The following is a 25,086-nucleotide window of genomic DNA, read 5'->3' as shown; positions in this document are numbered from 1 at the left end:
TTAGAGTTGTCCACAGTTGGCAATGGTGATCTTCTTGCTGGTCTTGCTGTTCCTGGACCCAAAACACTCCATGCCTTCTATCATGTTCATGCCTTCCTTGATGCCCATGCCTTCCACGATGCCCATGCCTTCCATGATGCTCATGCCTTCCTTGATGCCCATGCCTTCCACGATGCCCATGCCTTCCATGATGCCCATGCCTTCCTTGATGCTCATGCCTTCCTTGATGCTCATGCCTTCTTTCACCTTCCCAAGACTACATGTTGGCCATATAGCCACTCAGTCTTGGCAGTGCAGATTAAAAACTTGGGATCATTTGTGTTTGATCCAGGATTTGCCATGAGCAAGATGCCAGGACCTGTATGCTTCAGTATGAAGTTCTCACCCTCAGTTTTTCTCCCTGTAGATGGACCTGCCGCCAGTGCCATGATGGTGTGTGAAGTCACCACCCTGGTATATGACTCCTGGAATCATCCTGTGAAAAAAGGAACCCTTATATCTAAAACCTTTCTCTCAGTGCTCAGAGCAGAAGGTTTCCTGCTGTCTTTGGAACTTTGTCTACAAACAGCTGGAAGGAGATACAGCCCAAGGGCTCACCATCAGCCTAGGTGTTGACCTTGGCTGCAGTAAGCTGCGACAGGGGATAGCGGTGTCTTGGTAGACAACAGAAACAGGGAAGTAACAGAATCTCTTTTGGGGGGACCAAACCTAGGACTTGGTGCACAGTAGACCAATGCTGCATCACACCCCCAGATCTATAGTACATCTTTGAGCCTCTGTTTTCTCATGTGGAGGACGGAAGACTAACCTGAGTTTCGTGCAGCTGCTCTGAAGCTGTGTAAAGTAGCAGAGACGGTGCTTGGGAGACACAGTTACTCGCGAGACATTTTTTCCTTGCCTTTCCCTGGCAGGGCTGTAAACTCCAGGCTTAACCTGCTGATCTCACCATTCATCAAAGCCTTCCTTCCCCCTGCCCAGCGCATTCCCAGGGACGGTTTATTTGGGGAAGACAACTGGAAGAACTTGTCAGTGCTTTAAGCCCAAATCTTTCTCCCAAGGATGGAAATTGAACTGCTGTTGCTCGTTCGCCTCAGCAACAGGGAGGCCAAGATGGTGCCAGGCTGCAGGAGGGGACTTCCTCTGGAAGTGGGAGTGTCCCCTACCCAAGGAGAGTTTGGGGAGGAAGTGCTCCCTTCCTGTGCTCTTCACAACCTTGGGAATCCCTTAGCCTTGGGAGGACATGGTCCAGCTCAGTTCTGCCCTTCTCTCAAGCAGAGGGAGCTGATTCCTACCTTGCTCGCTAAGCAGCTCAGATTCTCAGACTTGGACCTGTGCACGAAACCCCCTCTCCTGCTCAGCTTTGCAAAGACAGAAGAAGGTGAAAACTATTTTGCCCTTTCTCACAAGTCCAAAGGTGTGAACCCACAATTTCCTCCTTGGAGAAAAGAAGGTAGAGATGAAACTTGAACTCAGAAATGACCCACCAGTCCAAGCTGATCATTCTGTTTTTCCCAGACAGATCTTTTGTGACTCAAAACTCTGACTGAAGGGACTCTGGCCAGCTCATCCTCATTTGTCGGTCCCAAGCATGGCTCTGGCAGGCCTTGCCTTCTCCTCATGCCCTCTTCCTTGCTAAAGTCCCTCAGATTACATTCCTAAAGCTAGCCACCATGGTCGATTCCCTTATTTGGCCACTTCCTCCTCTGAGGCTGACCACTAAAGTCCAGCTATCAAAGTGTTGAAGTCCAGCAATCAAAAGCCTGTTTGGTTCACCTAATTAACATGCCCAATTAAAATAAAACACCTCATCCTAACAGAGGGTTGCCCATTTTACCTTTATAACCTGCCATTTTCCTGTGGCCATGTCTGTCTCCTCTCTATACAGAGGCAAATTATTTGCCCCTGTGCAGGACAAATACCCCTTCCCCCTTTCCCTTGTTCCCTTCCCCTTCTCCCTCATCCTCAATTTCCTGTGTATGTCTTTTATTCCCTGCCATCTGTCCCTCTGGGGCAAATAAATCTCCTTTGTGCTGAGAACTTGGTCTTGGGGATCCTGAGCTGATACTTTTCCTTTTAGGGGTGTTCTTTGGCCAAGAACATGGTCCTATCTGCTCATTAACATGAACTTTTTCATTGTTTGAGGACATTCTTTCTGCCTCAGAGAATGCAAATGATATTTTTCAATTTGTTAGTTTTAATCGTGATTTGACAGCACCTAGAACTGCCTGGAAAGAGAGTCTCAGTGAAGGGTTATCTGTGTTGGGTTGACCTGTGGGTACGTCTGTTGGAGACTGTGTTAAGTTACTCACTGAGAGGATGCAGCCCAGTGTGGGTGGCACTGGTCCTCAGGAAGGGCTTCTTAAACTGAGGATAGAGAAGTCAGGCTGAGCATAAGCAAGCCAGTGTGCACGCATGCACTCATTTCTCTCTGCTCTTGGATGTGACGGGACTGGCTGCTTCAAGTTCCTGCCACCTTGACCCCTCGGAAACAATGCACTGTGATCTAGACTTGTGAGCTAACGCAACCCCCCCCCCCACAATTGCTTAGGGTATTTTATCACATGAGCAGAAATGAAATGAGGCCACACCTTCAGTTTTACTACGCAACTGAATGGCAATATTAAAGAAAACTCGGTCGTATCTCCAGCAGAATGAAACAACTCCTGGATAAAGATCAGGATTTATTTTCAACCAAGTCAGTGTTACTTAAATCTGACATGATTACAGACACAGAATATTTCCAACACTGATTCCTTTCTCTGTAGTGACAGGGGAATAGGAAGTACGAAGAGGGGTAATCACCATAAAATATCTTGAGTTTAGTGAAAAATATCAAGTTTTTTTCAGTTAAAAAACTTACTTTTAACAAGACAAACAATAATGATGACTGAGGAAAACAGGAATGGTGAGGGGACAGCAAACAAAAGAAAAAGAAATGAGAAAAGAAAAACCTTAAGCAAGAGAACTAATCGCAAAAGGTCTGTATAATGAATAATTATGAACTGGATACTTTAAAGCATATTTGACGTGTATGCATATGACAGCGTAATGCCCCCGTCTAAGATGACTTCAGATTCTAGAAGAGCACTTTGGCTTTGGAGTCTTAGCTGAGATTTGAGCTGTCAGGCTAACAATGGGAGCTCCATTGTTTGCTTCCAAACATTGAGGAATCGGCTTGGTAATGGCTTGGTGATAGTGACTGATGAAAGCATATGGCTTTCTCGTCAACGTTGCGTCATTAGACCCCAACATTTTCATTTCCTTGCCTGGAGGATGGTGGGGAAACTTTTCTCCTACCTGAGAGGTAATAGGAATGTGCTGGAATCAGCCTACTTGGGTTGACGTCCTAGGACGTGCTACTCAATTCCTTTGAAACTCATTTGAGCATCTGTAATGTGCAGTAACATGTCTGTATGACAGTGACGTGATGCCTGCACTGGAGCAAAAGGCATTCACGAGGGGGGTCTGACTGGGGACCATCCTCTGGCTGATGATGGGAGAACACTGGGTGGAGGCTGGAAGTACAGAATGACCTGGTCTTCTAAGAACTCTCCTGCCCAGTGCCAGGTCAGTGAAGGAAAGGTTCTTGTTAGAGATACAGTGAACAATTCCAATTCAGAGGAGGGACCAATATTTATAGGAAGCAGAGGTTTCCAAAGAGTTGACTCTTTTAGTCTCTGTGATTGCAAGGGCAGAGGTTTTAAACAATTTACTTTAAGTTAGAAAAGCAATACAAATATAAAAGAATAGTTTTAAAAGGCACACTGTAAAGTGGCAAAGTCAACTCTAGACAATCCCTGTGACATTTCTGTCTTTGGGTCTCATCACTCTTACCTTTACACTTTCACAGCTATCCTACTGACTTGCCAACTTTACACCCCTTGCTATGAAGCATGAAATATTTAGTATGACTGTAGTAGTATTCATGTCCCATCTTCCACTCCATTCTCAGGTTTTTATCCATTCTTTCAGTTACACACACACACACACACACACACACACACACACACACACACACACACAGGTCTTTAGTGAGATCCCCATTATCTTCTTTTATCACCTCTCCCTTCTACTCTCTTCCTTCTTCCCAAGTCCCCTCCTACTTTTCTTTTCTTTTCTTTTTTTTTTTTTTTGGTGACCCACTGCATTTAATTAAGGTTGCCTTCATGATCACGGATAGTGGGTTATTTGCTTGAGTTGGGACAATGTGCCACTTGGGAGTGTGACTTCCTCTCTCACCAAGCCTTTAATACTTTATAGCTCCTCTGCCAGGGGTGAAGCCTTCTAAGCACCCCTCATCCATCCATGATAGAGTGTTGGTGGGCCTGATACATCAACAGCTGGGCAGTGAGTTTGTGGTGTAATAGCCATGTCACAAACATAAGTCTGCATTCTCCAGCACTCTTTCCCACCCTCTAGCTTTTACATTCTCTCCACTCCATCTTCCGTGACGTTCCTCAAACCTTAGAGGGATGATGGAGATTTAGGGTTGAGTGCTCAACAGCACATTGACAAGTCTGTGGTTCATATGAATTGTCACCCACCATAAACACAAACCTTTAACCAGAGCTGAGAGAAGTACTGATTTGTGATAGAAATAAAATATTTAGAGAGCACTTTGATACCATGTCTATTTAGAAAAACAACAGTAGTAGGTTCTCCCCTACAGCCTATGATCTCTCTAGTTATGCACTTCAAGTAGATTTATAGTGCTTATAGTACAAGGTATGAATCCCCCCCCAAGAAGTAGACCTAAAATCCTACCACAAAGCACTTGGTTACCCCTATAATGGCCATGCCATGGTTGCATCAGTGAATATTGCTTACCAGGCAGTTTGATATTATAGTTTTCAGGTTTTAGAGTTGGGTAAGACCATTGATAAGTTTTTCCTCCTAGCAGACTGCATATATTGCACTTCAACAATAGTTTTATCACCTAGTTCTAGTGGACATCAAAGAAGAATGGCAAGAACTTGTCTTGTTTTGGGGGCCTTGTTTTGGGGCCTCTCTGACTGTCTTAATCAGGGTTTCTATTGCTGTGTAGAGACATCAGGACCACATCAACTCTTATAAAGGAAAGCATTTAATTGGGGTGGCTCACTTACAGTTCAGAAGTTCAGCCCATTATCTACATTGTGGGACATGGCAGCATGCAGGAAGATATGGTGCTGGAGAAGTAGCTGAGAGTCCTACATCTTGCAGGCAGCAAGAAGTGGTCCTCCAACACTGGGAGGTATCTTGAGCATATATGAGACCTCAAAGCCCAACTCCACAGTGACACACTTCCTCCAACAAGACCACACCTACTCCAACAAGGCCACACCTCCTAATAGTGCCACTCCCTTTGGGGACCATTTTCTTTCAAACCACCACACTGACCAGATGCTGATAAAGAGTTATCTCATAACTGATACTGAGATTTTATTGTTGTTGTTAGTAATATTGCTTCTAGAAAACTCACTAGGTAGCCACACAGGAAATTTTCCTTTAAACTGTTCTTTTTTTTGAGACAGGGTTTCCCTGTGCAGTTTTGGTGCCTGTCCTGTCCTGGATTTCACTCTGTAAAACAGACTGGCCTCAAACTCACAGAGATCCACCTGGCTCTGCCTCCCGAGTGCTGGGATTAAAGGTGTATGCCACCACCCAACCTCTCTTCAAACTATTCTTTTAAATTATTTTTAAAAGTATTTATTTTTTACATTTATTTATTTATTAATTCATTTGTTTATTTATTTGTGTGTGTGTGTGCTCTAAGTCATGCACAAGAATATGAAGGTCAGAGGACAATTTATTTTATATTTATTTATTTATTTAATTTTTCTTTATTAAGAAATTTTCTACTCACTCCTCATGCTATCCACAGAAACCCCTCCTCCTTCTCCCACCCCCAGCCCTCTTTCCCAAGCCACCCCGCATCCCCACATCCCCCAAATCGAGGTCTCCCATGAGGAGTCAGCAAAGCCCAGCACACTGAGCCTAGGCAGGTCCAAGCCCCTTCCCACTGCACCAAGGCTGTGCAAGGTGTCACACCACAGGCAACAGATTCCCAGAAGCCTGCCCATAGACCAGGGACAGATCCCGATCCCCTTGCCTGGGTGCCCCCCAAACAGTTCGAGCCAAACAACCGTCTTCTGTGTCCAGGGGGCCTAGTCCAGTCCCATGGGGGCTCCACAGCCAACAGTCCACAGTTCATGGGCTTCCACTAGTGTGGTCCGTCATCTCAGAGGACAATTTATGAGACTAGTTCTCTTCTTCTACCAGTTCTGGGCATTGAGTTCAGGTTGCCAGGCGGCAGACATTCTTACCTACTGAGCTGTCTCAATGACCCTGACATATTTTTAGTTGTCGTACAAAACAAGTTTCCATTTTTTATATACCTTTTGTTTTGATTAGCTCTCCACCCCACCCTCTCATTCCTCACCCCCATCATCCCACCCCAATCTATACTTAAACCCTCCCAGCCCCAGTAATTCTCCTCTCCTGTCATTACTACCTATGTTCTACTATCCTTCCTTGCTTAAAAAACCACACCTCCCAGGGCTCCTCTGTAACTTCTTGGCCTCTGTAAGTATTCTAACTTAAATCTAAAAGTTTGAAGCTAAGATCTACATACAAGAGAGAACACGCAGTGTTTGTCTTTCTGGGCCTGAGTTACTCCACCCATTACAATATTTTCCAGTTCATCATTTACATGTAAATTTCATAATTTCATTTCTCTTTACAGCTGAATAAAATTCTGTTGTGCATGTATATCACCTCATTCTTAAGTTTTATGAGTCCTATACGGTTGTTCCATGGAATATATATTATGACTTGGCTCTTAGATGTCTCCCAGCGGCTCCTGTATTGAGGCTTGATCTCCAGAGGATGGTGCTATGGAAAGCTGGTTGAACCTTCAGAAGCAAGTTAGGCATTGGGGGTGTTCCCTGAAGAGGATATTGGGACCCTGGCTCCTGCATTTGTTTTTTAACTTCTTCGTCATCATGAAGTAGGCAGTTTTGTTCAACCACAAGTTCCCTACAAGGAGGATATGCCTCCATAGACCCCCAAACAAGAGTGCTTACCGCTGTGGAATAGTGCATCTGAACCTGTGAGCCCAAACAGTCTTCATTCCAGTTTGCTAATCTCAGGCATTTTGTCACACTAAGAAGAACTAACACAATATATTCACAACTTTAATGCACATGCATTCAAATTTCTTCCTGACTTACGGAAATTAGACTTGCATTGACTTGCTCCTATGAAAAGTTAATTCACTTATACTTTTTTGTAGCTCTTCTTGTTTTCTTCCAAATTTGATTAATTACATAAATTTTTATGCTATGAAAGTTTGTATTTACATTTTCTTTTGTAATTTTATGTTCTGTGTACTTAGTCCTTCAAAATTTAAAAGTAGTCCTATACTTATGCAAATAATAATTACCTCACCATTGTGCTGGCTAGTTTATGTCGACTTGACAAAAGCTAGAATCACTGAAGAGGAAGGAGGCTCAATTGAGAAAATGTCTCCACATGATTGGCTGTAGGGATGTCTGTAGGTCAATTTCTTGGTGATTGATGGGGGAGGGCCCAGCCCATTGCAGGTGGGGCCACTCCTGGGCAGATGGTCTAGGCTCTATAAGAAAGTGGGCTGAGTAAGCCATGGCGAGCAAGCCAGTAAACAGTCAGGTTCCTGCTCTGTTTGTGTTACTGTTCTGACTGCTTTCAGTGAGTAACAGTAATAGGTAGATGTAAGCCAAATACACCCTTTTCCCTCAAAGTTGCTTTGGTCATAGTGTTTCATCAGAGCAACAGTAACCCTAACTAAGACAGTTGGTACCAGGATAGTGGGGTCTTGCTGTGACAGACCTGACCATGTTGTTTTGGGAAGGACCATGGAAGGACTTTGGAATTTGGTCTAGAAAAGTCATTGTGTATTGAGAACTCAGTGTGCTGTTCTGTAGGAGCTTGGGGGATAAGAATGTTGAGAGCAGGGCAGACGATGGAGGCCTGACTTGTGAGGTTTCAGAGGGAAGCAAAGACTCTACCAAGCCATTTGTGTGAAGAATCTGTGGGTGTCTGGTAGGCTGGAGCTGAAGAATTGGGTGTGATTAACAAAAGACCAGAACCACTAAAATAAAACCTTTGCTTTACTGGAACAATGGATGCTGGAGCGAAGAAATCAGTGATGATTAAGAAGAGACCAGCATCACTGAAGTGAAATCTGCTGGCAAGTGTTTCTTCAGAGTCAGCACACAGAAGCTGTGCTCCAGAGGTGGCCAAGGTTGTACTTTGCACTTGCATCTGAACTTGGCATTGTAAGAGTTACCCAGGTGTTCTGGTTTTGAAGGCATGAAGGGGTTGTGGAGAGCAGCAGAGACTCTGTACTGTGGGAAGGGTTGGAGTCACCGAAGAGCCCAGGAGAGGCTATTGGTGAAAGTACATCTCAATTGCACAAGAGACCCCAGCATTTTGGAGATGCCAGTACCATTGGATGACCACCAAGAATGGCAGCAGCAGTACAGTGGAGCCAGCTGCAGCCTAGAAGACAAGCTGTGTGTGCTGTAGAGGGCAGAGCCGGAGAAGCGATCCAGGCCCCTCAGAGGAGCCCAGAAGATGGTGAGTGAATCCCAGGTAAATCAACATTGAGTTATTTATACTTTTGGAGTTTTGTTTTCTTTGTTCAGATTTTGAATGTACCTTGGTTCTTCCCTTTTGAAATAAAAGTATATAATTTACTTTTTATTTTATGGGAGCCCACAGTTGAGAGACTTTTAAACTTTTAAAGAAATTTTGGAGCTTTATGAAGACTTTGGATTTTTAAAGGAAAGTCTGGATATTTTAAAGAGACTTTGAACTTTAAAAAATATTTATTTATTTATCTGTATATTTATCTATTTATTATATGTGCATTGGTTTTTTTCTTTGTATGTATATCAGTGTGAGAGTGTTGGTTCCCCTGGAACAGGAGTTACAGATAGTTGTGAGCTGCCATGTGGGTTCTAGGATTTGAACCTGGGTCCTCTGGAAGAGCAATCATTGCTCTTAAGTGATGAACCATCTCTCCAGCCCCCAACTTTGAACTTTTAAGTGTTTGAACTTTTAAAGATTGTGGGACCTTTAAAAATCTGGAATATTTTATATTGTGATGCTTATATTAATGTGAGATATTGGGGGATGAATAAAAAAGAGAAGGTTGTGGCTTAATAGTGATGTGTTTATGTGTCAAGTTGACAAGAGGTCAGTTGTGCTGACTAGTTTATGTCAACTTGACACAAGTTAGAGTCATTGGCAAAGAAGGAGGCTCAATTGAGAAAATGTCTCCACATGATTGGGCTGTAGGGAAGTCTGTAGGGCAATTTCTTAGTGATTGATGGGGGAAGGGCCAGCCCATTGCGGTTGGGGCCATCCCTGGGCAGGTGGTCTTGGATTCTATAAGAAAGCAGGCTGAACAAACTATGAAGAACAAACCAGTAAGCAAGACTCCTGTATGGTTTGTGCATCAGCTCCTGCCTCAAGGTTCCTGCCCTGTTTGAGTTCCTGTCCTGATTTCCTTCAATGATGAACACTGATACAGAAATGTAAGCCAAATATCTTAGTTAGGGTTTCTGTTCTTGTGAAGAGACACCATGACCACAGTAACTCTTTTTTGTTTGTTTGTTTTTGTTTTTCAAGATGGTGTTTCTCTCTGTAACAGCCCTGGCTATCCTGGAACTTGCTCTGTAGACCAAACTGACCTCAAACTCACAGAGATCCGCCTGTCTCTGCCTCCCTAGTGCTGGGATTAAAGGTGTACACCACCACTGCCCCAGTAACTCTTATAAAGGAAACCTTTTAATGGGCTGGCTTACAGTTTCAGAGTTTTAGTCCATTATCATCATGTCAGGTCATGCTGGTGTGTAGGCAGACATGGTGTTGGAGAAGGAGCTGAGATTTCTATATCTTGATCTGCAGGCAACAGGAAGTGAATTGTGTACAGCACTGGGTGTAGCTCAAGCACATATGAGACCTCAAAGCCCGCCTCCACAGTGACACACTTCCTCCAACACTTCCTCTAACAAGGCCACACCTACTCCAACAAAGCCACACCTCCTAATAGTGCCACTCCCTATGGGCCAACCATTCAAACAATTGAGTCCATGGGGGCCCATACCTATTCACACCACCACACCAAATAAACCCTTTCATCCCCAAGTTGCTTTGGTCATGGTGTTTCATTACAGCAATAGTAACCCTAACTAAGACAACCTTCAAGGAGTGTGTGTTTGGACCTAAGACTGAGAAACTGGGCTTGGCTGATCAGCCTATTCTCCTTATATGAGGACTCTTCTGAGCATTAAGGTCAAAAAATTATTTTAATAATGTGTTTAAGTAGGATGCATCACTTACAGGTCAACCTTATTCATTCTTAGTCTATCTCTGATGCCTTTGTTTCCTTTCCAAAATATTTTTTGAATAATTATTTTTCATGTGTAAATCACAGTAACAAATTATCCATCCTTTGCATCTCTGCAAATACGTTTATTTTGCATGTGTGTGAACTTATACCTGAGCATGCACAGAGACACAAGAACCCTGTCCTGTCCTGCTCTCTCCCTCTTCCTGTGATCTCCAGAGATGGGCCAAGCAGAATCTGAACAGGCTCACCAGGTTCTAAACTTATCTTTACTAGATCAGGTCCCTTTGGCCCAACCACGTCTCTTTGCAGCCTCTTTCATCAAATGTATAGAAAATCTGGTCTCCCTAGACCTTTACATCTTTGTTTCTCAAGCCTCCTATGTCATATATGAGACTTTGTTAAATGTATTTGTTTCTCTTGTAAGGTGTCTGTCATGATCCTCTGGATGCATAAGGAAGAGGTATCACCTCTTTCCCCTTCCAGTGAAAGGCAGATTTATAAGGACTTCTAAGTTTGCAGGCATTACTGGCTGTGGTGGTACATGCCTATTACCCTAGCGGTTTGCAGGTAGAGGCAGGAGAGTCTCTGGGTTGAGGTCAGCCTGGGCTGTGTAGAGAGATTAAGATAATAAAGACAACAAGAAACACTTTAAGGCACTGTTCTGTTTACCTTTGAAATATCAAATGTTGATGAAAATTCTTTCAGTCCACCATTACTATTTTATGGATAGCCCATTCCCATTCTCCCCCCGCCCCCGCCCCAGCTATGTTTCCTTTTTGATCCTTGGGTCTTTGAAATTTCATCAGATCACATCAGGAAATGGTTCTTTTTTTCTTCCTTCTTTCCTTCTTTCCTTCTTTCCTTCCTTCCTTCCTTCCTTCCTTCCTTCCTTCCTTCCTTCCTTCCTTCCTTCATGCTATTTTGTCAGTTAGTAGGTCTTGTAAGTCTAAAGATTCACGCCTTTCCTCAGGACAGAGGAAGACTCACACCCTTCCTCAGGTCAGAGGAAACTCATGTTCTTCCTCAGGTCAGAGGAAGATTCATGTTCTTCCTTCAGGACAGAGGAAGACTCATATTCTTCCTCAGGGCAGAGGAAGACTCATATCCTTCCTTCAGGACAGAGGAAGATTCATGTTCTTCCTTCAGGACAGAGGAAGACTCATGCCCTTCCTTCAGGACAGGGGAAGACTCACACCCTTCCTTCAGGACAGAAGAAGTTCCTCATAGCACATCTGTGGTTATTCCTTCCCTTCTTAGTCTCCATCTCATGGTTCTAAAGTCCCCACTAGTCAGCTTTTGACTTTATATGAATTTGAGTCTCACATTTGTTAGCTTGTCTTGTACCATATTCCACAGGCTTCTTTGCGAGTGGATGGATGTAGACACAAGTCCTGGCTCTATTTTCTTGGGCTATGATTTGATAGCTTTCCAAGTTTTTTTTTTTATCGCTTTGTTTTGTTCATAATACATTCAGTTATTCAGATTTTTCCATTGAGTTTTTAAATTTAAATATTATGCTTTTCTGTTTCCAATAATTAGTTTTTTTGTTCTCTGAGAACCATAAGAAAAACAGCATTTTGTTTTTGGTTATTGGATAATTGTCCTCATGAATCTTTACTGAAACTAATTGAAATTTAAGCAAAATTATCTTGTGCTTTCTGACTAATCTCTTTTCTCTCTGAGGTAAATTACTCCCTTTACTTTTTGTCTTTGTAATTTCACAGAATATTTAATAATTTTTTGAATGTGTCCCCATATATATATATTCTTAGGAGTTCTTGAGCCTTTAAGAGAAATTAAAAAACTGGTTTTCATTTTAGTGACAATCTTTTGAAATATTACTTCCGGGTTCCAGAACATCTTGTGTAGCAAACGATGTCAGAATTCATGTTTGCCTCTGTATTTATTGTGCCATTTGGGCCTTGTGCTCACTAAATTACATCAGATGCTAGTGCAGGATGATAACTTCTATAAACGGCACCTGATCCATGATTAAAAAACATGTCTCGAGTCTGTTTTACTCATAGGTGAGTGAATATATGATGTAATATTGAAATTACAATCATTTTGAGAAATGAAAACCATTAAACCATTAATAAGTGTTTGGGGATTATAATATAAACTGGAACTCTTGGGGTGACCCAAAATAGCTGGCCACCCTATTCAAGGCTGAGCAGCTTTTTTAAATTTTTAATTTAAATTATTTATTATTTGTTTGATTTGGGGCGGGGAGAGGGCTTCATGTTTCTTAGGATGGCTCCAAAGTAGCTATGTAGTCAAGGATGACCTTGAACTCCTGCTCCTTCTGCCTACACCTCCTGAGAGCTGGGACCATGCCACTATGCCAAACTGATGTCCCTGGGAATTGAAGCTGGGATTTTGTACATGCTAGGCGAGAAGTCTTCCAACTAAGGCTGACCTCTAGCCTAGAGAGAAGCCACTTTTTGACACTTTTCTCCATGGGCAGTTGTGTTGTCCCATCTCCTCTCCGCTTCAATTTGAATGCCCACTTCTGATACAAGACCCCATGTAGGCAGATTCCCTCCTCTCTCCAGGGAGAAATTCTCCAGCTTTAACCAGAAGGCAAACTGTTAGGTGATCTGCAGGCATGGGTGGGCGGGTGGGGGCGGGAGCTTCATTGGTTCAGCTGCTCCAAAGGCAATTCTTGTAATTAATTGCTCTCCTGGTTTCTCACTCCCCTCCCTGCCACCTCTCCTACCCGGAGCTGTGCATGTGTTGACTCTGAGCTTGGAGCTGGGCCAGGATTCTCCTGCAGCAGTCTCATTTCACTCTCGCTTGGGTCTCCTGTGCTGTCTGCCCTGCAGTAATGCCTCCATGTCTTGTCCACTTAGGTTGTACTCTACTGTTCTTGAATTATTTTATTTCACTGGTGTGTCTATTTGTGAGGTCCTGGGAACTCATACGTGATAGCCGTGAACCATGCCTCTGAGTTAGTTACACCCTCAGTCCTGGTCTCATATTTCAAAACTTACCTTTGCTATTCTTTATTCAGATCCTTTGGAAGAGAGCAAGGCAGGTATCTGCTTTCAGAACATCACTATAAAGCAGAGCTCCCTGCTCGAGGACTTTGAATTTGTATCTGAAGACAGATGTGTCTGCTCTCCTGTGCTCACCTTACTATAATAAATAGCTCGGTTACACAGAGAAAGACCCCTTTAGGAGACTGCCAACTTTTTTGCTCCCTCCTGTATATCCCTATATAAACTCCCAACCCTTCATTCTAGGAAGGAATCAATTCTCAGAAGAGAACTGAATGAAAACTCCACTCAGTCTTTAATTTACTGTCTTCTCAGTTCATATCCAGATTGAATTAAAGGTTCTCAAGTCTTTTAAGTAGAAGAGTTTTCTCCTAACACCTTTTTGAGTCCTTTGTTCTGCTTCCTAGCCAAAGCCACTCTGGACTGCAATATATACTCTGGCTTCTGGATTCCGTTGGTAGAGAACAGGCCAAGAAGATGGTGGGACAAAGGCAGAGAAGCGAGACACGTTCAAAGTTTGTGCAGCTGGTGGAAAAGGTTGAGTGCAGAGTATCCACGCTGTAATAGTGCAGGAAGGGAAAGCCTTTGGAAAGTTCTAGAATTTCATGGAGGTGTTTGAATTGTAGCCTTGCACAATAATAACTTGAAGAAAAATATACATCTTCCTCAAGGGGGATGTGTAAGTATGTGCTTATGAATCCAAGTTGTGAAGGATGAAGAGAGAATAACCAGTTATAGACCAGATAGAATGATGGCTAGTTAATCATGCCATTGGTATTTGTAGAGGAGTTACGATATTTGGTTAAAATGTTAACAAAAGACTTCAGGGAGTAAGGCAAATAACAACACAAGCCCCCCCCCCCATTCTTGCAAAACAGATAATAAAGGTCACCTGGAATGGAGGGGTGTGATAGATACAGAGAAGAAAGGGAAGGAAAGACCTAGACGAGTTGGCTTGCATCTGATCCTGCCATGACCATTACAGATACACAAGCCAGTTAAGCTTTCCCTTAACTTGAATTGGCTCCCATTACATGCAGTCCAGAGATCTTAACCAGAGTCACAACTGTTGAGTGGAATCAACCCAACAGATGGGAGAACCAAACCTCTTTTGGTCTTGTTAAGTGATGGTGAACCCTCTGGGGGCCAAGGAGCTTTCCAGGAAGAGTAGAGCTAGGAGAAGGTTGGGCTGGTGGTGGCAACAGTGGTGGTGGTGGGGAGATGCTAGGAGTGCTATGTGGAAGGCACATCCTGTGAGAATACCTGGAATCAAGAGCCACGGGGCACGTTGGGGAATCTCCCGCCACTGTGCCTGTGCTGGATTGTGCAAAGCTGCCTTCTAAGAGACAGTAGAAGGGTCACTAAAATGCTACTTGCTCTGTGTTCTTATGGGACAAATATACAAGAGGATGTCATTGCCCTCAAAGAGACTAACATTGCCCAGGGAAGAAGGTTGAGTACAAATATCCATGAAATTAAATCATGAGGCACATATGTGAGATGAGGACCCAAGTCACCAACTGTCTGTCAGGTGTCCAGGTGTGAGTGCAAAGTGGTCCAAGATGACTGTGAGTTGCGGCCAGGGTGAGCGTTAGACTTACTCTTGAATAAAGGACAGAGTGTGTACAGATTGGGGTCCAGGGCAGGGCACAGTTCTTTTGGGGACCACTGGGGACACCAGCTGGATGTTTCAGGAGGTTGAATTGGAGGGTAATGGAAAACAAGCTTGGAATGGTAGGTTAGAGCCAGCATGGAGGAAGGCTTGAATGTCTGCTGTCTATAGACTTTACTTCAGAGGTAGTGTAGAGCTTGAAGATGAGGAGGGCTGAGACACATAATAAATGAAGGCCTGACTCAGTGGGGGCGTGAAGTCAGAAGGCCAGGGCACTTGATTAAGGCTGAGCTGGGGCAGTAGCAGGGACAATGGTAAAATAGATGGGCTTGATTTCCTCAGCATGAGGAATAATAAAAACAAAGAAGAAGAGAAAACCAAACAGGAAAGCCAGAGTAGGTCTGTCAGTCTGTCAGACAGAACGGACCTGTTATCCCAAGGAGGACGCCTCTGTCACCACAGTCCTTGCGCACACTCGTTCTCTGGGGAAATATGCAGCCGCTGCTGCAGCAGCCTTGGTGGAGAAGGACAGCGACGGATGACAGAAGTGATTATGCAGTGATGCATGACAATTGAATCGCTGTAAGTTACACCTCCCGTGTCAATATGCAGAACTGGTTTGACTGAATTCAGTGAAAGGAACACCTGAATCCAGGAAGACAACACTTTTTTTTTATTCGTCAGCATGATACTCAAGACCCTGTTTAAATGCTTCTCTCTCTCCCTCTCTCTCTCTCTCTCTCTCTCTCTCTCTCTCTCTCTCTCTCTCTCTCAACATTCTATTGTTACCTAGGAAAGTGAGATCATTACCTGGGCCGCAAGGCTAATGAAGACATTGTACTATAGTTAGACGACGTTGGTCACTTAGCTCCCACAGACTTCCTTCAAAGATACTACTCAGCAGGTGTGTGTCAAACGCCTACAAATGTCTGAGTTTGTGCTAGTGTTGGGAACACCAGAATGGTGATGATATAAACCCAGCCTCCAATGCCAATGGGTGGGGAAAGTGTGACCTAGGGGTGGGGCACAGAAAGTCTTTCTTCCTTACTTCCTGCCATTCTGTTCTGAGAATGGCAGGGTCTCATCCGGCCCAGGGTGGCCTCAAATTCACTAGGTAGGGGAAGTGAACTTCTGATTGTCTTGCTGCTACCTCCAAGTGCTGGGATTATAGGTGTGCATGACCATAATTCCAGTTCTGCCAGTGGCTAGCTGTAGTACTTCTTTCTGTCTTGTGGATCATCAATTCCTCAGCTGTAGACTGGAGAACACAGTACTTGGGTGATGAGACATATTTATATGATGTGCTTAGCACAAAAGTTGGCATGTAGATGGTCCGTGAATGATGCTTCAGTGTGGCAGGGTGTGGGGGAATGCAGCTTGTGAGGTATATAGTCTATACAGTGGAAGCGTGTTTGTGTGTGTGCGTGTGTGTGTGTGTGTGTGTGTGTGTGTGTGTGTGTGTGTGTGTGTTTTAGCCCAGTTTAGAGGAATTCAAAGAAGACTGACTATGAGAATGACAAATGACATGAAGTTAACCATGGTAGATGAGTTGGGTGAAGAGACAGAGCTCTAGGCAGAGCACCCTAAGTACCTCCCAGCCAGACCAGGTTGTCAAAGCAGGCTTAGGGGAGAGCTGTGGCTAGCTCAGGGAATCTTCAACCAGTCCAGAAGGGTAGCTCCATATCTGTGCCTGCCTGGGGGTGAGGCTAAGTTTCACAGGCTTCTAGAGCCCACAGAGTGCCAGCTGGTGACCCAGCTCTATGCAAGATCCCATTGTGGGGGGCCCTAAAACAGCTTGACCACACAGCTGCCATGACAGGCTTAGAGGCCCAGACACAGCTTCTGGCAGACCCCACCCAGTGGGGCCTGCGTCTAAGGGGAATACCTGAGGCCCAGACACAGCTTCTGGCATGCAACACCTGGACCCAGGAAGAGCCATAAGCTGACCCTACCCAGTGGGGCTTGCATCTAAGAGGAAATATCTGACATTCCAAACATACCCTATACTCCTAGACAAATGTCAGCCAATCAGGGTCCTGAACCCTGGAAATCCCCTCACCCCAACCTCTGCTATGATAAAAACCCCTCCCTTTCCTGGGCTCTGGGCTCTCTGCTCTCACCAGACTGACAGAGAGACTAAGCCCCGCAGCTTAAAAGTAATAAAGGCTCTTTGCTTTTACACACGGGGTTTGGTCTCCGTGGTGGTCTTTTGGGGGGTCCTCGTGATCTGGTCATAACACCCATTCCACCTAGACTGCCCAGCTCCTGCTTGCCTCCCTCCATGCTGCAGCCTCCTTCGTGCCTCAGGGCAAAGGAAGCAGGGAAAATGGTCTTAATGGTCCTCAGCTAGCCAATGCAGGTTTAAGAAGCACGACCTCTTGGAGTCGATAGGGTATCCCTGGCTGTAGGCGCTTAAAGCACTTCCTTCATTCCCATTCTGCCTCTTGGTGTCCTGTGGATCGATTCTCCTGTCATTCCTAAGTGCCAGGCAGTGGGGTACTGTTGTAGGTGCCTCTTGACTCTGCAAAGAGAATTACAGTGCCTGCTTGTCTTTTTCAGTATGCCCCTTCCCCGGGAACCCTTTCCCCTCTCACCGGGCTGGAACAGGGCTGTGATCACGCCGAAAGCCCCTCCTTGGGCCCTGTCTGCAGGGGTAGGGGCGCCCCTGTGGATGAAAGGCTCAACAGAACTCTAAGTCATTATCGTGATCAAGGACGAAGGGAACCTTTTCTGTGTGTAAATGCAGATGCTCTCTCGGCTTCTGTGATAGATGTGTTCCCAGAGCCAATACAGCAGTGTTGAATTCTTTTTTAAAAATCTGAAAGACCTGCAGGCTCTTCGCTCCTTTTCTTAAATCCATTTCCCCGTTGAGATGAAAAATGTAATACTTTTCAGCTTACTTTAGACTTTCTTCAAAAGTATTTCTGGAAAAGGATCCTTCATGTGGAGCATATGAACACTGTCAGAGCATGGGAGAGAGCGAGGTTTGAAAAACACGCTAATGGACCGCCATTACGCCGTGGGGAGGTCCCCCAAGAGCAGAGAAACAAGCTGGGAAGGCGGGGGGAGGGGTGTGCACAGAACTATGAATTAAGAGAGGCACCCGGTCCAGTACTAAAAAATGTGAGCAGAGCGAGATGAGAAATAATAACAGCCAAGTTTACCTTGCAACATGCTTAAAATGGTTAATTTTAGAATCTGATGGATGGCATTCAAGTGTTGACTCTTCCACATGCCACTTTAAGATTTCAGGTGACTCAGTGTCCTTGCCTATAAAATGACTGCAAAGTAGCTTTCTCATTGGGCCTTTGTCCTAATTGAGAGATTATACATGTAGAATATGTATAACTTATTCTCTGTATACAGTGAGTGGTCAATAAATGCTAGCTTTATAGTACTAGTTGAGTGGTTTTCTCTAACAATAACTGGATAGCATCATGGGCTGCTTCAGAGGGAGAGGTCAGTGGGATTTCCCAGCAGAGGGTGTGTGTGTGCTTGATGAAGCATACAGATGTCTTTGCCTTGCCCCAGGGCCACTTACTCCCACCACCAAGACTTCTTGTGTCTCTCGAGTTTCTCTGCGAAGGTCTAAGGCCTGGAGGTGGAGTGCACACATGGGTTGTGTAACAACATGAGATCCAGGAAGCTGTGACTTGCTGTCATCTTTGCCCCTGGGCCAGGGCTGGGAGGCAGTGAGCTGGAGGAGGCTTAAGCTGGGACCAGATCTGAACCATGGGAGTGTTACATGAGGGAAAATTAGTAGTTTAAAAATACCCTGTAGGAAAGAAATGGTCAGCCTCATGGTTTCTGTCGAATGTCCCCTAATTAGCCTCTAGAGAAGGTGCCACAAGCCTCTGTAGGGTTAGGACAAAGAAAAGCCTGTTATGGACGTCCCGTAACTCTGGGAGCAAACCTTGCTTCCCCCGCTAAATAACTCCAGAACATTACATGGCATTAACAAGTTTCCCAGGACAGGGACTTCGAGTTTATTACTTGTTCACATTGTCATCAGAAATTAATTTTGTCCCTGAAAGACAAATTGGCTGGTAGCTTATGAAGTTAAATGGGAAGAACAAGTGTGCATCTGTTTCTCCTGCATTTTGTCTCCTTGGTGTCTTACATATAAATGAATCAGAGTGTTCAAACTTAAATTAAGATCTTTGGCTAGATAAACAGTTAAAACTGGTTCCCATAGCTACCTCTCACACATAGCTGTGATTGCATTATAATCCTCTAGTAATCAGCTCTAAATGAAAGAAAGATGATAAGGGCGCTCTTTTCAGTTTCCAGTACTGATTTTTATTAGCTCTCAATCAGTCCGGGGCTGCACTGTCTTTCATCACATTGTGGAAGTGTTTGTAGAATCATTAGAGTAATAAAGTGTAAATCTTACCGAAGTGCATTTTTCTTGAGGTGTTTTATATAACGAAAACTCTGAAGATTACACTGGCTGGTACAAGAAAGATTTGTTTCTGCGACGAAAGTAGGAATGTAATGGATGCTAGATTCATTTCATCTCGACCGGAGCTGAAGCCTAATGAATTATCCAGGCTAGGTAAAACAGCCACTACTCATACAAAAGGGAAGCGGTCTCGGACTTTAGTAGTCACATGTGGCCATGATACAGATTTGCATGGAGTTAGCCCTTTTGCCCCAACGGTCCTTCAATGGAGAGCCCTCACATCTACAAACCCATTACCGATGAAACTGGGGAACTTCGCCATTCACAGTGGGATTTCCCTAGTAAACTGGTGTAACCCAGTAAACCAAGGTGTTGTGTCGACATTGAAACATCGGGAAATAAATTCCAGTTTAATAATGTGCGTTCATCCTGTTCCTTGTTGGATAGCACAGTGGCCAGTCTTCTTAGCCCCATTTGGGCTGGAGGCTGTTTGGTGGGGACACGTCAAATCAGGAATTTACAGCATTAGTTCTGGATTTTTCTACGTGTGTCCAAGAGGCGATTGCATACAAAAGCCCTTGTGTTTCCTTCCCCACGTGTGGTAGGGTTTTCACAGAGTTTTTAGCTGTACATGTGCAATGTGCAGAATTCTTAATCTAGACATGTCTCTCCTTTCTTATAGGCTTTATGATAAATATTTGACAGCATATTTTACCCACAAAAATGCTTGCAAATTTTGGGTTTTATGTTTATGTTAGACCAAGAATGTCCCTATATTTTAGTGATAGACATTCAATCTCATCCACAGGGTACAAAACAATCATTTAATGGAGCATCATGGAGTCTCCATAAGAGCTGATAGAGATGTGGTAGTTTTATATTTAATTTCAAGTTACACATTAAAAATAAAGGCTTTGCCTGAGATAATTATCACAGTTCCCCTGTTCATGTGGTGCTAATATGAAGCTTCGCAGCACACAGAGTGTCTGTAGGATTCAGGGAGCCAATCAGGGGTGCCGTCATGAAGACATCCCCCAGGTACCTTCTTGGTTTGCATCGTCCAGATGAATGTTGGAGAAGAATTTGAGCTCAGATAGAATTCTTTAGAGAACAAGAAGAAATCACTTGATTAAGGTGGGTCAAGATGATTAAGGAAAATATTTTTTTTCTTTTTCAGCCCTTAGGTAGTCTTAAGAAAGACATCGAGGGGAGTATACCACTTATATTTAAAAATATGAGAGCCTGAATCTGTGGTTTGGTTCTCTTTTCTTTTTTTAAAGAAAGCAAATACAATATTTTGCTGATGATGGCGCTTTCTGTATATGTTTGCATGTTGGTACTTAAATGCAATATGTCTGGAAGATGTTGCTATTTCACACTCCACGCACAAGAAAGAGTAAATTGTAGGTCCTGATTATCAACAGATAACAAGACATACTGTATATAAATAAATGCTCAGCATCAAAACCCATTATTGGATTAGCTATATAATCATGTCTCAGGCTGTAAGCCTGTGCTGACAAATGAACACTTTTCATTTGGCTCAAGGTCCTCATCAGCAACGGAACTAATTTTACATTCTCACCCATTAAGTGAATAAGATGTGGAAAAAGCTGTCTGCTTTTTGAAGTGTAAATTTGCTGCTACAGGCTGTGCAGACCAAAGCGCTTTTGAAGCAGGCAAATGAGATCATCTCTAGGGACATGCAAACCTCACAAAGTTTGGGTCATTTCTGCTGAAGGGATGAGGTGTGTGTGTGTGTGTGTGTGTGTGTGTGTGTGTGTGTGTGTGTGTGCTCACCAGGCTCGTGTGACTGAGGTGTCTGTGGACCTTGGGCTTTATGGGTTCTCTTGGTCATAGAGGATGAACACTTTGTGAGCTTGGGATAGGCTTGCGAGGTTGGTCTCCCTCTTCTGGAGAAACCAAAGCCCTGTGGAGGTGGTGGAGAGTCTGAGATGAAGCACCCAGAGCTCGGCAGGATTGTAGGGTAAAATGTTCTACCTTGTGAGAAAAGGAGTTATCCTTGAGAAGGAGCAAGTTGTCTGCACTCATCTGTTCTGAGTTATCCTAAATATGTGGTGTATCAGAGACTCCACAGTTCTGTTCCCAGCACAGACCTCTCCTTGGAAATCTAAAATTCCACAGGCATGATGAACTTGTCATATCTGAGTGGATGGCTCACGTGTATCTCAAATTTATCACATTCAAGTAAAACCACAGTGTGCCACTACAAGAATGTTTTACCTTTTAAATCATAAATTGTCTCATTGTCTTCCTTGCTCAATCCAGAAATTCTTTATTATTAACTTCTAAATTAGTGTTTACTAATTGTGCAAAATTATGTCTCGGCATTTTCTTGTGTGTATAAAACATACTTTGATAATTTTTACCCTTCATTGCCTCCTGTTGACAGTTCTCCTACTGGTCCTCTTTCTCTTCTCAAATATTCTCTGCTACAGTTTTATATCCTTCAAAAATCAAAATTCTGCGGATGAGAGAAAACGTGGCATTTATCTTTTGGAGTCTGGTTCATTTTGCTTAGCACGGTGGTCTCCAGTTTCACTGTTTCCTGTAAACACCAGGGTTTGATTCCTCTTTATGGTTGAATAATACTCCATTGTATACACATACCACTTCTGCTTCGGTTTTTGATTCTTTGATACAGGATCTCTGCACACAGCCCAGGCAGACCTTGAATTTACCATTCTTCTGCCTCAGCCTGCCAACTGCTGGGATTATAGGTGTGTGCCACCACTCCCGGCTTGCTGTACCACATTTTATACATTCATCCTTTGGTGGGCACCTAGGTGGTTTCTCTAATTTACCACGCTAGGAAATCAGAAGCCGTTCTTTTTGCTTTTTTCGATATGTTTATTACATTCTGTTTCTGTCTCTCTCTGTGTGCATGTGCAGAGCTCAGAGGACAACTTACTGGAACTGGTTCTCGCCTTCTACTGTGGGAGTCCTGGGGATCAAACTTAGGTCACCGGGCTTGGCAGCAGGTGCCTTTATTTACCGAGCTGTCTCCTACTCCTGGGAAGTCATTCTTGCTTCCTGCCTTCCCCTGTGAGTTAGATACAGTCTTTCTGTATTCAAACTGATTTATAAAAAACAAAATGCCTGTGGATCCTGAAGTGCCATCTCTCATATTTGCCATGGTAACATCACAGTCTGCTACCTCACTCTTACCACACCCACCTCACTCTAGCCCTGTCTACCTCACGCTTCTACCTACCACCCATTCTTCCGGTGCATGTAGAATCAGTGTTCCAAAACTCTGTGTGTGTGCCATGGGGGCGGGGATCAAGGTCTTGCTCAATTGGGTCCTAAATCACACTGAAATCTTCTAAATGGATTCATATTTGGAAATAGAGCCACAGCAGATGTAGCTGGTTATGATGACGTCATACTGTAGGAGAGTGGACCCCTCTGCAATACGGCTTTTGTCTTCTAAAAAGACTGCCCTGCAGTGAGTAGTGGGTAAACAGTCATGTTCAGAGGAAGACGATGTGCTATCTCAGGTGGACATTTTCAGAAACCACCAGAACCTGTGAGAGGTCTGAGGCTGAGTTTTCCCGCGAAGCCCTCAGAAGGACCACCTGCCAACAGCTGATCTTGAACTACTAGCCTCTAGAATGTCCTGTGTGGCATTCCTGTTTATTCTAGCAGCTGAATACAGCACAGAGTCATGCCCCTCTCTAGTTCTGATCCCAAGATCCCATATTATAACGTCATGATCTGGCCCCAATGTACGTCTCCAATTTCATCTTCCATCACTGCTGGCCTCATTGTCTCTGGTCATATCAGCTGCTTCTCTGTTACTTAGTGATGCCAAATTGTCTCTTGTCATGACATTTGTCTACTGTGCCCTTTGTTTGGGCTGCCTGTCTCCTCTTCCACTTTCCACATGCCTAATACCCTATTCTTAAAGTCTTCTCTTCCAGGCCACCCTTCTCTATGCCCATGGCTTCTCTCTGCCTCAGCCCATATTTCTATTAAAATTACTTAGTGCATTCAATTTATAGTCCTAGATATTTACATTCCTTTTGGAGTCCGGTCTATGAGAATCGAGAGAATCTTGTCACTGAAGTCCACCAGTGTCTCTCTGGTACTTGACACACTGTCTGTCTTGTCCCAGGAGCTTAGCCTGCTGCACTTTAGTGGGTGCGTGAATAGAAGTTGTTTAGAAGGGCACTCCTTCCCAAGTCCTGCAGCTAGGGAATCACATCCAGTATAACCCTTTATTCTTTTGTTATTATTTGGAAAAGGATGTTTCTTACATCTAAAGCATCCTTCGGCTTTCTTGTATGGTAAGACTGTCTAGCTCAGGAGATCTGTCGAGAATTGCAAGACCTGACCAAGAATGTAGGTTGGTGTGATACCACAGGGAAGATGGGAAGAGGGTCAGGTTTTTCTCTATTAATTTCACCAAGATTTCTGTGAAGCCTGTCTCAGTAAAGATTTGTCCTTTTGGCAGGCAGAGTGAACTGCTGTATAGAAATACTCCATGACGTAAGCCTTTGCCAAGTAAAAAAATAGGAAGTTACGTGGGTGACTGTGGAGGAGGTCGCTAGCTGTGTCCACCAAAATCTGTTCCTTTCTCCTGGACACAAACTTTAATTACATTTCCCAGCCTCCTTTTCAGTGAGGGGTGGTCGGTCGTATGATGGTTCTGTCCAGCGGTATGTGGGCGGAAGTGATGGTGTCTGTTCTAGGCCTAGCTCACTAAAAACCTCTCTCACTTGCTGTTCATCATCTTCTGTTGCAGTTACTTGGGTTTTCAATGTCCACAGCAACCCTGGAAATGATAGCTGAGGACAGGAATACCTCACTCTGGATCTCTGATGACCAGATGGGAAATGATGAACTGTTCAGGTAATCCTGGTGAGCCCTTTGTACGGAAGCTCTGAGATTTCAGGGTCCTTCTGTCCTGGCCATACTGTGACCCCCCTCTCTAAGAAGCAGATACCTCTGAGAAGCGAGACCAGCAGAAGAGTTGCTGACAGTGTCCATTGAGGGAGGAGAGCTCCAGGAGGCAGGTGAATGGAGTTGGGCAGGGATCCCTGCTCTCTCGTGAGCCGTTCAAAAGGAGATCTGAGAAGAAAGACCATGACAACTCATTGTTCTAACCCTCTGGCACAGGAGGGAGACGGGATGTCTGTGAGGTGTCTCTCCATCTTGTGTGGTACTTCTCACTTCAGTCCACGGTCCTCTGTGGCCTAGACCCCTCTCAAGGGCATCACAGGGGCTTTGAAACCAACAACAAGAAGCCAAAATTTGTGAGGTGGGAACTCCAGGCCTTGAAGGAGGAGAAAAGGGCAAGTGAGCTACGAAACATGCTGAGCTGCCACTGTCTTCTCAGTGGCTCTGTCTTTGAGGAGGGTGGTGTCAGTGCCTCCATCTGACCCCTGGATGACCTACCCCAGTCCAGTCATCGATACATCAATGTTTTGTGACTGTTTCAGAAATGAAGAACTATTTTATCTCACTTTAATATCACAAAAACCTCGGGAGGAGACAAGACTTCATTGTAGACAGTGTTGTTTGCCCACTGAGACCAGAGCAACTGATTTTTATATGTCTCCTGGTCTGTGGGAGGACATGCACACCCGGATGGGACTACCGACTTCTTGTGGCTGAAGAAGCGTGAGCGCAGGCGACAGTAGGAAAGCCTTCTTGTTTCTCCTGTCTCCAT

General features: G+C 44.2%; 1 pseudogene; it reads right to left on the bottom strand.

The window, feature by feature from the left end:
• Positions 1-25,086, bottom strand: LOC131913882 (peptidyl-prolyl cis-trans isomerase A-like; annotated as a pseudogene).

The sequence above is a fragment of the Peromyscus eremicus genome, chromosome 6 (genome assembly GCF_949786415.1).
Source record: "Peromyscus eremicus chromosome 6, PerEre_H2_v1, whole genome shotgun sequence".
Lineage (NCBI taxonomy): Eukaryota > Metazoa > Chordata > Mammalia > Rodentia > Cricetidae > Peromyscus > Peromyscus eremicus.
Note: the sequence above shows the minus strand (reverse complement) of the source record. Positions and strands in the feature narration are given on the sequence as shown.